The sequence below is a fragment of the Syngnathus typhle genome, linkage group LG10 (genome assembly GCF_033458585.1).
Source record: "Syngnathus typhle isolate RoL2023-S1 ecotype Sweden linkage group LG10, RoL_Styp_1.0, whole genome shotgun sequence".
Lineage (NCBI taxonomy): Eukaryota > Metazoa > Chordata > Actinopteri > Syngnathiformes > Syngnathidae > Syngnathus > Syngnathus typhle.
The window spans coordinates 14,204,047-14,217,500 of NC_083747.1; the positions used below are offsets into that span (position 1 = coordinate 14,204,047).

The window sequence follows — 13,454 nt, forward strand, 5'->3', positions numbered from 1 at the left end:
GGAGGTCCCAAAAAAGCTCCATAATTGGTTACCGTTTTTTTCCGTGTATAGTGCGCAATATTTTACTAATTTATTGTCCTAAAATCTGGGGTGCGTATTATACATGGGTACAAAGAAAAAATGTTTTAATTTTTTTTTTTTTTTTTTTTTTTTAAATAAAGTCATGGTACAACAAAACCAACAACAGGACTGACCGACAAAGTCGTGGAACAAAAAGACAGGGTGACATTACCAAAGACAGGAATAGAATGACAGTAACACATGCAATGATCCAACGGTGAGCGAGGGGCAGACAGGACTTAAATACAAAACACGTTACATCGATTGAGGTGACACAGGAAGAGCGGGGTGACACGAACAGAAACTATGGCAACCTAGACACATAGCAAAACTGGGGACGAGACATGACAAATCTCCCCCGAAATAAAACTCACCTTTCTTCTTGTTTGTTGTCAATCGCGCATCGCATTCAGCCATCCTGCCCAACACACTTAGTAAAATTCATAATTGACGACACATCGTTTGATGCGATGGTGCAGTCCTCGATGGTGTGTTATTGTCAAATATTGTTTGTTTTTTAATCTCCATCGCGGACCGGACGTCATACGGAGGCCGCCATTACAGATGCGCAGAACGGTTGCGCAAGACACGTCAGCTATATAAAGAGCGAGAGTTCAGTTCTCCACCTATTAGTTTCAATTCACAGTTTAATTAGCAGTTTCAATCAGCAAATAACAAAATGCGTATTACAGGTAATATTTTATTTCACAACACTTTGCCTTGTTCCTTTCGTCTCTGCTGTTCATTTCAAACACGCTCCATACGACCGCAATGCTCTTGTATCAGACGCTCGCTCGATCACCTGCTAGTTTGCCGTCTGTCACAATGTACCCTACACAAATCCGAAATATTTGTTGCGGCTCCGAGTCACGACGAGGGGCAAGTTTTGGTTTCCAAGGTTGTTTTTATTCCTCTTCAACGTATCTCCCATACAGAGCCGCCTCATTCCCCTGCGCACGGAGCGCGGTGGTGCGTTTAGGGGCAGTCGGAGAAATCAACGCCAACAAAAAAAATGACATCCAGCCTAGTTAAGACCATACCAAAGACTTTAAAAATGGGACCCATTGCCTCCCTGCGTGTGTGACGATCTTTGGGACTTTAAAAAAAAAAAAAAAAAAAATTTAAATTTTTTTTTAAAAAATTCATAAAAATTGGGTGCGTATTATACATGGGTACAAGCTTTTTTCCAGCATCAGCATGCCATTGTTAGGGGTGCGTACTATACATGGGGGCGCACTATACACGGAAAAAAACGGTAAAAATGCTTAGCCGCGTCCATGGAAGCCTAATCGGGCGTAAAAAGCTAGGCGGAACGGCCCTGGAGCTCCACCTGGAGGTCCCAAAAAAGCTCCATAAACGGTTAAAAATGCTTAGCCGCGTCCCTGGAAGCCTAATCGGGCGTAAAAAGTTAGGCGGAACGGCCCTGGAGCTCCACCTGGAGGTCCCAAAAAAGCTCCATAATCTGTTAAAAATGCTTAGCCGCGTCCGTGGAAGCCTAATCGGTCGTAAAAAGCTAGGCGGAACGGCCCTGGAGCTCCACCTGGAGGTCCCAAAAAAGCTCCATAATCTGTTGAAAATGCTTAGCCGCATCCCTGGAAGCCCAATCGGGCGTAAAAAGTTAGGCGGAACGGCCCTGGAGCTCCACATGGAAGTCCTCAAAAAGCTCCATAATTTGTTAAAAATGCTTAGCCGGGTCCCTGGAAGCCCAATCGGGCGTAAAAGGTTAGGCGGAACGGCCCTGGAGGTCCCAAAAAAGCTCCATAATCGGTTAAAATTGCTTAGCCGCGTCCCTGGAAGCGTAATCGGTCGTAAAAAGCTAGGCGGAACGGCCCTGGAGCTCCACCTGGAGGTCCCAAAAAAGCTCCATAATCGGTTAAAAATGCTTAGCCGCGTCCCTGGAAGCCTAATCGGGCGTAAAAAGTTAGGCGGAGCGGCCCTGGAGCTCCACCTGGAGGTCCCAAAAAAGCTCCATAATCTGTTAAAAATGCTTAGCCGAGGCTCTGGAAGCCTCGCCGGGCATCGCTCGCGGCAGCCGGGGTAGCTCTTAGGTACCAGGGGAGAGCGCTCAGGTACCAGGGGCGAGCGTTCAGGTACCAGGGGTAAGCTCAGTACCAGCTTTGGTCTGTTGGTGCGCCAGAGTACGATGAGTTGGTCCCCCTAGTTACTGTACTCATCCCCTTTACCCCCTGTTACGTAGTGACGGCTTCTTCAATGATGACGGAGGCTCTAAAATCTTTTGTGTACGTTTTACTGTTCTTTTTATTGTATGGAACGAAAAGGGAAGACACGATGTTCTCAGATAACAATAGACAAATTGGAATGCAAACATTTCCGCAAAAAACACCTTCGAAATAAAACACTTCCGGTGTGTCAAAATAAAATCACATAAATTCCAATCCTGCAAATCAATAAATGTATGATGAGCAACTTAAAGTTACAACATCCTCCCGCCCGATGAACAAATGTTCATCAATTTGGGCTAATCTTTAACACACTTCTAAGGGATACAATAACTGAACAGGTCTTCTTAATAAACTGCCTGTTGAAGTGCGAACATTGCATGAACGTACAAGACCATCTCTGCCTGGAAAAACATCAACAATTCTTCCCATCTTCCAAATCTGTCTGGGTATTTTATCCTCTCCGATCAAAACCACATCTCCTACTTTAAGGGTTGTTGGGGTAGGAGTGTCCACCTTGTGAGCTGATCTTAAGTTCATCAAATAGTCCCTGCGCCAGCTGTTCCAAAAGCTGGTCAAAAGTCTCTGCCGATATTTCCACCTTTTACCGAGCTCCTCTCGATTGGCAGTACTCACATGGGCTGGTACAGAAACAGTCTTTGGTGGCAAGGAAGTCAGGCGTTTACCAACCAGGAAGTGTGAAGGAGTAAGTGGCTGGGGTTCTGAAGCATCACTATGTACATAGGACAGAGGCCTAGAATTCAACACTGCTTCAACCTCAGAAAGTACAGTTGTGAGCTCTTCAAAGTTCAGGGATGCTTTCCCTAGTACTGGGTTTCAGCTGCAATTAGCTCTTCTGCAGTTAATGCTCCCTGAACCTTCTGACTGGACCTTAGGTTGGTAACAAATCGTTTTACCCATGCAGTGATTCTTAACACAGTTTTGAGCCTGCTGTACTTCTCTAAGTTTAACAAAGTTTCAGTCTGTTCAGCACTGGTAAGTTGGACAACAGCTTGATGCTTAGATTTCAGTTCAGTGTTCACCTCATCTACCACGTGCTCATTGTCAATGTCCTGGGCTGTGTCAGCTGCATGCAGTGAAGTGGGTCCACTCCACCACAGCTGGCTCTCAATGAGGCTCTTCGCATGCTGACCTCGTGTTGGCAAGTCAGCTGGATTCATTTTGCCAGCACAGTGGGACCACGACTCCGGGTTAGTGAGCTCTTGTATTTCAGTCACTCTGTTGGCGACAAACGGCTTCCATCGCTGAGCTGGGCTGCGGATCCAGTGAAGAGCGATCATTGAGTCAGTCTTCATGTTGAGCTGGTTCTTCTCCATGTTCAGCGGATTGAGAAGACTGTGTCCCAGTCTTGCTCCAATAAGTGCACCCATCAGCTCCAAACGAGGCAGTGTCATTTTCTTCAGTGGTGCAACTCGTGACTTAGAAGCCACAAACTGGTAACAGTTTCTCCTTGTTTGTTTCGTCCATGTAGATATGCCACGGCACTGTAAGCCTTTTCACTTGCATCACAATAAACGTACAGCTTTACAGTGTGTGACTCTTGGTGTTTCTCAATATGGTACCACCTGGGAACAGCCAACAGGTGGAGAAGTGGTAGCTCTGAACACCACTGTTCCCATTTCTCAGTAAGATCATTAGGCAATGGTTCATCCCAACTGAGCCCTCTCTCCCACATTTCTTGAAAAAGGCACTTAACTCTGACAGTAAATGGAGTGAGAAACCCGATGGGGTCAAATATACGGGCTGATGTCTGTAGGACGCCTCTCTTTGTGTCTTGCCTGTTTTTCAAAATGTCCATTAGTCCTCTTTGATCAAAAACAAAATCATCATTCTCAGGTCTCCAAACAAGACCTAGTACCTTGAGCACATTTCCACAGGACTCTGCATCTCCAGTGAACTCTGCTCCAGTCTCCTTCCACATAGCACTCAAATCAGGTGAGTTGGTGACCCATTTGCAAAGATTCATGCCTGCCTGAGAAAGAATGTCCTTTGCTGCAGTTGTCACATATAGAGCTTCCTGTACAGTGGGTGCGCTTGAAATAAAATCATCCACATACAGACAGTCACTGATTGTTTGTACTGCCTTTGGTTGCTCTGCTTCAAACCCTTGGAGATGTTTCCTAATGGTGGCAGCAAGCAGGAATGGGCTGGGAGACACGCCAAAAACAACTCTGTTCATTCTCAGGATGCGAACTTCGTCTTTGCAGTCCTTGGTTGGAGGTCCGTGCATCCACAGGAACCTAACAGCATCCTTATCCTTTTCCGCAAGAGAAATCTGAAGAAAAGCCTTGGTTATGTCTGCAGTGAAGGCTATCTCATATAATCTGAACTTGATGAGCACATCCAGCAGGTTTGGGTTTAGGTTAGGCCCAGTGTGCAAACAGTCATTAAGAGAAGGGCTGTCTCCGTCATGTGAGGAAGCATCAAATACCACTCTAAGTTTTGTCGTGGACTTGTCCTCTCGCAAAACAGCGTGATGTGGCATGTAATATTTTACAGTCTCTTTGTTATCTACCTTCTCCTTGTCAACCTCTTCACAGATCCCTTGCTCTAGATAGTCTTGTATTACATTGTTGTACCTAGAATACAAGGTTAAATCCATTTTCAGTTTTCTCTTAAGACTCTCAAAGCGTCTCGTAGCTACCCTGAAGTTATCTGGAAGTCGGTCTTTGTCAGATCGCCACGGTAACTCAACCTGGTAGCGTCCATTGTCAAATGTTGTTGTCTGTTCAAAGTTTTGTCGGACATCTGTGTCCTCTGGGCTTTCTGCAGGTTTGTCTATAATGCCCAAGGACTCCACTTCCCAGAATGCATGCAACTGCTTTGAGATCTGGGTGTCTTCAGACAAACTAATGTGCATGCAAGTGGCATCTGTAACACTGGAGGTAGTCACTGGTCCCTGTAAAGCCCATCCAAAAATGCTTTCAACCGCCACCAGTTTATTTGTGACTCTTTGGACTTTACCAGTAACTGCTTGCCAGTAGTAGTCTGCTCCTATTAACACTTGCAACTCTTGGTCGTTTGCGCCCTCTAGAAGGAAGTCTGCAAGTTGCAATCCTCCTTTCTTTATTTCTTCTTGAATGGGCTCACTCGGAACCTTTATCACCGCAGTACACACCTGAGCAGTCTCTACAGCTTCAATCTCAAGTCTCCGTTCAGTGTTCCACATATTCTCTAGCTCAACCTTTACAACATTACGTTTCTCCGTTACTGGAGTAGTGGAACCGAAGACATGGAGGGTTAGTGTCTCTTGTCTTATAACTGGCAGTCCCAGAGCTCTGACGACACTTCTGTGAATGAAACTACGCTGACTGCCTCCATCTAACAGACAACGAGTTATCTTTCTCTCTTTTGGCCCTACAGTCCATGTTTTAACAGTCTGAAGCAGTACAGTATTTGTCTTGACCTTTACAGGACTCGCCACTGAAGACAACACAGCTTCCGTATTTTCATTACCTTTGTTAGTATCAATATCGGTCTTGGATTCAGTCTGCTCACACACTGACAAGTGGTGTTTACGGTTGCATAGGCTACACAAAACTTTCACTCTGCAGTATTTTGCGATGTGTTTTGGGCCTAAACAGACATAACACCGTCCAAGTTTTTTCAGCTTATCCCTACGTGCACTTACAGTATATTCAGGACAGTTCTCTGGCTTGTGTTCGCTACTGTCACAATACATGCAGGTCCGGGGCACGGTGTTGGCTGTATGCAAAGCGGTTGCTGACGGAATGCTCCACTTTCTGGGTTTGTCGGCGTAGGATGACTTGCCCACATGTTTGTGTTGTGGGCTAGAGTCTTTGGAGCTTTGGCCAGGTCTTGTAAGCTGAAGCGCCCGTTCTCTGCTTTGCACTTCATTTTGCAGAAACTGAATCAACTCTTGTACCTTCCAGTCGTTGGTGGAGTTTGGTTGGCGAGTGTAGGCAAGTGCAATGTCCTCTGGTACAAGCTGTAAAAGCACTGGACAAAGCAAGCAGCCGTAGGTGTCACTCTGTACTCCCAGAGACTCCAAGCTGCGTATCTGGATCTCACATTCATCATATAAATGTCTCAGAGCAGCAACATCAGAGGATTTTCTAACAGGTGTCAAGTTCAGTAATTTGGACATGTGGGCACTTATAACAATGTCCGTTCTCCCAAAACGGCTTTGGAGTAGCTCTATTGCAGCATCATAGTTAGCTTCTGTTATTGTGAGCCCTGCAATAGTTCTTGCAGCTGCTCCAGTCAGGTAGGATCTGAGATAGGTAAATTTATCTGTCTTGCATAGTGCATCATTCTTGTGAATAGCTGTTTCATACTGTGACCAGAATTCCTGCCATTGGCTTATTTCACCATCGTACTTGTCTATCATGAGCTTCGGAAGTTTAACAGTCTGTCTGGAGTGTGACGCAAATGAGCCCGTGCTTACATCGCTAACACGCATCCTCGGGACATCTCTGATGTTCTCCTGCGACCCGATGAAGGAGGTGCCGCGGACTTTCCACGTGAGAACCCGGTCCATGTAATCCATCGTGTTTGCAATCTCAGTGTCCAGATCGTCTGTGGGCGTTTCATTTTCTATGCCCTTGTCCAAGTCCAGTAAACATTCCTCTTTCGATGATAAAACTGCCAGTAGCTCACGCAGCTTGTTAGTATCTGGTATTTCCTTTCCCATCTCCTCTTCGAGACGGGTAAACAGCTTCGTTGTAGCGGCGCGGATAGTCGCTCGCTTCCTCTTCAATCGCTCCATTCCCTCCGTCATCACGGCTACTACTCTACAGAGCCGTTAGCTGTTCACTTCGTTCGACGCACAGGTTAATTCCTTACTTCCCGGGTTTCGGCACCAAAATGTTACGTAGTGACGGCTTCTTCAATGATGACGGAGGCTCTGATAAACTTTTTTGTTCGTTTTACTGTTCTTTTTATTGTATGGAACGAAAAGGGAAGACACGATGTTCTCAGATAACAATAGACAAATTGGAATGCAAACATTTCCGCAAAAAACACCTTCGAAATAAAACACTTCCGGTGTGTCAAAATAAAATCACATAAATTCCAATCCTGCAAATCAATAAATGTATGATGAGCAACTTAAAGTTACAACACCCCCTAATCGCAATATATGGTCGGCACGTATATGCAGAAGACTTTATTTTCTTTTTTAAAATTGTTCTAAGTGCCAGCGGATGCTGGAACACGAACTGTCCGAGCTACGACGGTTCCCCGGTCGGACAGCGACGGTGAAAAAGCGGTCCTGGAGGTCCAATCAAATTTTGCGAATATTTTCTAAGTGTCACCGAGGGCTGACACGCAATCTATCCAAGGCGCGCTGGTTCCCTTGTCGGATCCGAATGGCGAAAATTCGGCCTCTCCAACACGGAGGTCGGTGAGAATTTCGGAATATTTTCTAAGTGCGAGCGTGGGCTGCCGCACAAGCTGTCCGAGTGCCGATGGTTCCCCGGTCGGCCCCGAATGTCGAAAATTCGGCCCCTCCACCACGGAGGTCGGTGAGAATTTCAGAATATTTTCTAAGTGCGAGCGTGGGCTGCCGCACAAGCTGTCCGAGTGCTAACGGTTCCCCGGTCGGCCCCGAATGTCGAAAATTCGGCCTCTCCACCACGGAAGTCGGTGAGAATTTCAGAATATTTTCTAAGTGCGAGCGTTGGCTGCCGCACAAGCTGTCCGAGTGCCGACGGTTCCCCGGTCGGCCCCGAATTCCGAAAATTCGGCCTCTCCACCACGGAAGTCGGTGAGAATTTCTGAATATTTTCTAAGTGCCAGCGTGGGCTGCCGCACAAGAATCGCGAAAATTCGGCCTCTCCACCACGGAAGTTGGTGATAATTTCAGAATATTTTCTAAGTGCGAGCGTGGGCTGCCGCACAAGCTGTCCGAATTGCGACGGTTCCCCTGTGGGATCCGAATCGCGATAATTCGGCCTCTCCACCACGGAAGTCGGTGAGAATTTCAGAATATTTTCTAAGTGCGAGCGTGGGCTGCCACACAAGCTGCCCGAATTGCGACCGTTCCCCTGTGGGATCCGAATCGCGAAAATTCGGCCTCTCCACCACGGAAGTTGGTGAGAATTTCAGAATATTTTCTAAGTGCGAGCGTGGGCTGCCGCACAAGCTGTCCGAATTGCGACGGTTCCCCTGTGGGATCCGAATCGCGATAATTCAGCCTCTCCACCACGGAGGTCGGTGAGAATTTCAGAATATTTTCTAAGTGCCAGCGTGGGCTGCCGCACAAGCTGCCCGAATTGCGACGGTTCCCCTGTGGGATCCGAATCGCGAAAATTCGGCCTCTCCACCATGGAAGTTGGTGAGAATTTCAGAATATTTTCTAAGTGCCAGCGTGGGCTGCCGCACAAGCTGTCCGAATTGCGACCGTTCCCCTGTGGGATCCGAATCGCGATAATTCGGCCTCTCCACCACGGAAGTCGGTGAGAATTTCAGAATATTTTCTAAGTGCGAGCGTGGGCTGCCGCACAAGCTGTCCGAGTGCCGACGGTTCCCCGGTCGGCCCCGAATGTCGAAAATTCGGCCTCTCCACCACGGAGGTCGGTGAGGATTTCAGAATATTTTCTAAGTGCGAGCGTGGGCTGACGCACAAGCTTTCCGAGTGCCGACGGTTCCCCTGTGGGATCCGAATCGCGATAATTCGGCCTCTCCACCACGGAAGTCGGTGAGAATTTCAGAATATTTTCCAAGTGCCAGCGTGGGCTGCCGCACAAGCTGTCCGAGTGCCGACGGTTCCCCGGTCGGCCCCGAATGTCGAAAATTCAGCCTCTCCACCACGGAAGTCGGTGAGAATTTCAGAATATTTTCTAAGTGCCAGCGTCGGCTGCCGCACAAGTTGCCCGAATTGCGACGGTTCCCCTGTGGGATCCGAATCGCGATAATTCGGCCTCTCCACCACGGAAGTCGGTGAGAATTTCAGAATATTTTCCAAGTGCCAGCGTGAGCTGCCGCACAAGCTGTCCGAGTGCCGACGGTTCCCCGGTCGGCCCCGAATGTCGAAAATTCGGCCTCTCCACCATGGAAGTCGGTGAGAATTTCAGAATATTTTCTAAGTGCCAGCGTGGGCTGCCGCACAAGCTGTCCGAATTGCGACGGTTCCCCTGTGGGATCCGAATCGCGAAGATTCGGCCTCTCCACCACGGAAATTGGTGAGAATTTCAGAATATTTTCTAAGTGCGAGCGTGGGCTGCCGCACAAGCTGTCCGAATTGCGACGGTTCCCCTGTGGGATCCGAATCGCGATAATCCGGCCTCTCCACCACGGAAGTCGGTGAGAATTTCAGAATATTTTCTAAGTGCCAGCGTGGGCTGCCGCACAAGCTGTCCGAATTGCGACGGTTCCCCTGTGGGATCCGAATCGCGAAAATTCGGCCTATCCACCACGGAAGTTGGTGAGAATTTCAGAATATTGTCTAAGTGCCAGCATGGGCTGCTGCACAAGCTGTCCGAATTGCGACGGTTCCCCTGTGGGATCCGAATCGCGAAAATTCGGCCTCTCCACCACGGAAGTTGGTGAGAATTTCAGAATATTTTCTAAGTGCGAGCGTGGGCTGCCGCACAAGCTGTCCGAATTGCGACGGTTCCCCTGTGGGATCCGAATCGCAATAATTCGGCCTCTCCACCACGGAAGTCGGTGAGAATTTCTGAATATTTTCTAAGTGCCAGCGTGGGCTGCCGCACAAGCTGTCCGAGTGCCGACGGTTCCCCGGTCGGCCCCGAATGTCAAAAATTCGGCCTCTCCACCACGGAGGTCGGTGAGAATTTCAGAATATTTTCTAAGTGCCAGCGTGGGCTGCCGCACAAGCTGCCCGAATTGCGACGGTTCCCCTGTCGGATCCGAATCGCGAAAATTCGGCCTCTCTCCCTGGAGCTCGTGCGGACTCTGGCGAATATTTCCTAAGTGCCAACGGCTCTATCGCCGTAAAGTGTCCGCTTTGGCTGGTTCCCGCGGTCGGCCAAAAATAGCAGAAAATCAGCCTCTTCCCCTGGAGCTCGCGCCAACTTTGGCGAAACATTTCTAAGTGCCAACGGCTCTTGCGCCGTAAAGTGTCCGCTTTGGCTGGTTCCCGCGGTCGGCCACAAATGGCGAAAAATCAGCCTCTACTCCTGGAGCTCGCGCCAACTTTGGCGAAAAATATCTAAGTGCCAACGGCTCTTGCGCCGTAAAGTGTCCGCTCCGCGCTGGTTCCGCGGTCGGCCGCAAATAGCGAAAAATCAGCCTCTCGCCCTGGAGCTCCCTCCGAAATTTGGCGAAATTTTTCAAAGTCCCTTCAGGTACCAGGGGTTGGGGTACCAGGGGTAATTGCAGTACCAGCTTTGGTCTGTTGGTGCGCCAGAATATGATGAGTACAAAAACTCTCGAAATTTTTCAAAGTGCCACATTGCTCGAAAATTTTCAAAGTGCCACATTGCTCGAAAATCTTAAAAGTGCCACATTGCTCGAAAATTTTCAAAGTGCCACATTGCTCGAAAATTTTCAAAGTGCTACATGTTTTCCATCCAAGGAAGGAATAGTGGAGGACCGGCCGCCTCCTTAACCACAGGCCGGCGGAACGACGGGGAGGACCGGCCGCCTCCTTAAACACAGGCCGGTGGAACGTTTGGCAGAATCTCGTGGAGGACCGGCCGCCTCCTTAAACACAGGCCGGGCGAAAATCTGCGAATGTTATCCATCCAAGGACGGAGGACCGGCCGCCTCACTAAACATAGGCCGGGCGAAAATCTGCGAATGTTATCCATCCAAGGAAGGAGGAACCGGCCTTCTCCTTAAACACAGGCCGGGCGAAAATCTGCGAATGTTATCCATCCAAGGACGGAGGACCGTCCGCCTCACTAAACATAGGCCGGGCGAAAATCTGCGAATGTTATCCATCCAAGAAGGGAGGACCGGCCGCCTCACTAAACATAGGCCGGGCGAAAATCTGCAAATGTTATCCATCCAAGGACGGAGGACCGGCCGCCTCACTAAACACAGGCCGGGCGAAAATCTGCGAATGTTATCCATCCAAGGAGGGAGGACCGGCCGCCTCACTAAACATAGGCCGGGCGAAAATCTGCGAATGTTATCCATCCAAGGAAGGAGGAACCGGCCGCCTCCTTAAACACAGGCCGGGCGAAAATCTGCGAATATTATCCATCCAAGGAGGGAGGACCGGCCGCCTCACTAAACATAGGCCGGGCGAAAATCTGCGAATGTTATCCATCCAAGGAGGGAGGAACCGGCCGCCTCCTCAAACAACCGGCCGGGCAAAAATCTGCGAATGTTATCCATCCAAGGACGGAGGAACCGGCCGCCTCCTTAAACACAGGCCGGGCGAAAATCTGCGAATGTTATCCATCCAAGGACGGAGGACCGGCCGCCTCCTTAAACACAGGCCGGTGGGAACGACTGGCAGAATCGCGTGACGGCCGCCTGCTCCCGGCGTCCGCACGTGAACAAACACCCCCCTCCTGGGGACGGCCGTCTGCTCCCGGCCGCCGTCCTTCACCCCCCTCAGCTTCCGGACCCCCGTCTGCTCCCGGCGGGCCTCCGAGAACCCTCCCCTTCTCCCGAACTGACCGACTGGCACTCGTGACCCGCCTTGGTAGGGCCCCCACCGGCCCCGGCTCGCGCCGGCGTTGGGTGGACGGTTCCTCCCCACTTGCGGGTCGCACACTAGCGCCTCGGCCGCCGCGAGAGCGTGCGCTACGCGCCGCCCCCGCAGGCCTTGGCGCGACCGTACGGCAGCGAGACCGAGACGCCCCGAATCACGCACCTAGAGGAAATCAACGGAGGCCGAGCGCGCGATCCGATCGTGGCACGCCGCGTGGGCGTCCGCCGGCCACGCCGGTCTACCGCGAATGCTGTTTCTCAAACCCTCGGGGGGGCCGCAACGACCGAGTCTGACTCGGACGGGGCGCAGCTTCCCCCCGGTCGCAGCAATAAGCGCCGAACGCAGCGTTGGTCACCAGCCACCCCGGCGGGTTCGTCGGGAGCGCCGGTACCCTTCCGTAGCTAGTTGCCAGCTGGCCACAGCGGGCCGCACCGACCGAGTCTGACTCGGACGGGGCGCAGCTTCCCGTCTGGGTGACAGCGGCGCTGAGCACGGAGGGGCGGCCGGAAACCCCTTCGACCCCCCGGCTCCCACCAGTGTCGATCCAACTCCGCATCCTGGCCGCAGCGCGAGACCGGCGGGCCGCAACGACCGAGTCTGACTCGGACGGGGCGCAGCTTCCCGCTTGGGCCTCGGCGCGCGTGCCTCGCGCGGGCAAGTCGCCGGCACAGCGCCGCGCCCCCGACCCCCGCTTTACGGAAACGAAGCGAGCCTCAGCGGGCCGCAACGACCGAGTCTGACTCGGACGGGGCGCAGCTTCCCGCCTGGGTCATCGCACGTTCCCCCAGCTCGGGCCTGGAAGGCCGACGCCTTTCCCCTGGATCACCGCCGTGCCCGCACGGTTCATCCTCGGCCCCCGCTGGCCAAGCCCGACCGACGTGCCACCCCCGTTGCCGAGTTCGCTCTTCCCGAGCTTCGTCCCCAACCCTCACGCGAACCGCCCGTCCCCCGACCAACCGATGGGAGCCGCTTGCCAAGCGACGTCAGCATCAGCGTCCTACGGGTCTGAACTGGCCACAGTACGCGCGCGGCAGACACAGCGACACCGCGGCGGCGGCGGCGGCAACTAAAGGGCGGGCCAGCTCACACGGATCAGCTTACGGAGTGCGGGCCGGCTCCTCTCGTCAAGGCCTCAGCGAGCGGCTTGAAGGTTCCGTTGCCGGCCGGAGGCCCCGTCCCACCCGCTAGGCTCGCGAAGACCATTTACCCCAGCAAGCCCCTGCTGACGCGAGTGGCGTCCGGAAAATGTCGCAGAAACCGCTCGGCCGAGCAACCCCTTCTGACCCCCACCCCTACCTGGTTGATCCTGCCAGTAGCATATGCTTGTCTCAAAGATTAAGCCATGCAAGTATACACCGTGTTCCAAATTATTATGCAAATTGTATTTAAGTGTCATAAAGATTACATTTTTTGTTTTTCAATTGAACTCATGGACGGTATTCTGTGTCTGTGTCTGAAATCAATCTCAGACACCTGTGATAGTCTGCCAGGTGAGCCCAATTGAGGAAAAACTATTTAAGCTTGGCGTTCCACATCTCCGGTCTCTTTTTCATCTGGAACAAGCAACATGGGAAAGAAAAAGGATCTCTCTGCTGTCGAAAAGT

The 13,454-nt window shown here is 51.1% G+C and overlaps 1 long non-coding RNA gene across 1 annotated transcript in view; it reads left to right on the forward strand.

Moving 5' to 3' along the window:
- The first annotated feature begins 10,031 nt into the window (after window positions 1–10,031).
- Window positions 10,032–13,454, forward strand: part of LOC133161604 (uncharacterized) — a 5,437-nt gene continuing 2,014 nt past the window's right edge. Inside the window, exon 1 of the long non-coding RNA XR_009716097.1 lies at window positions 10,032–13,454. This exon is cut by the window's right edge and continues 423 nt beyond it. This is a non-coding gene — a long non-coding RNA (uncharacterized LOC133161604).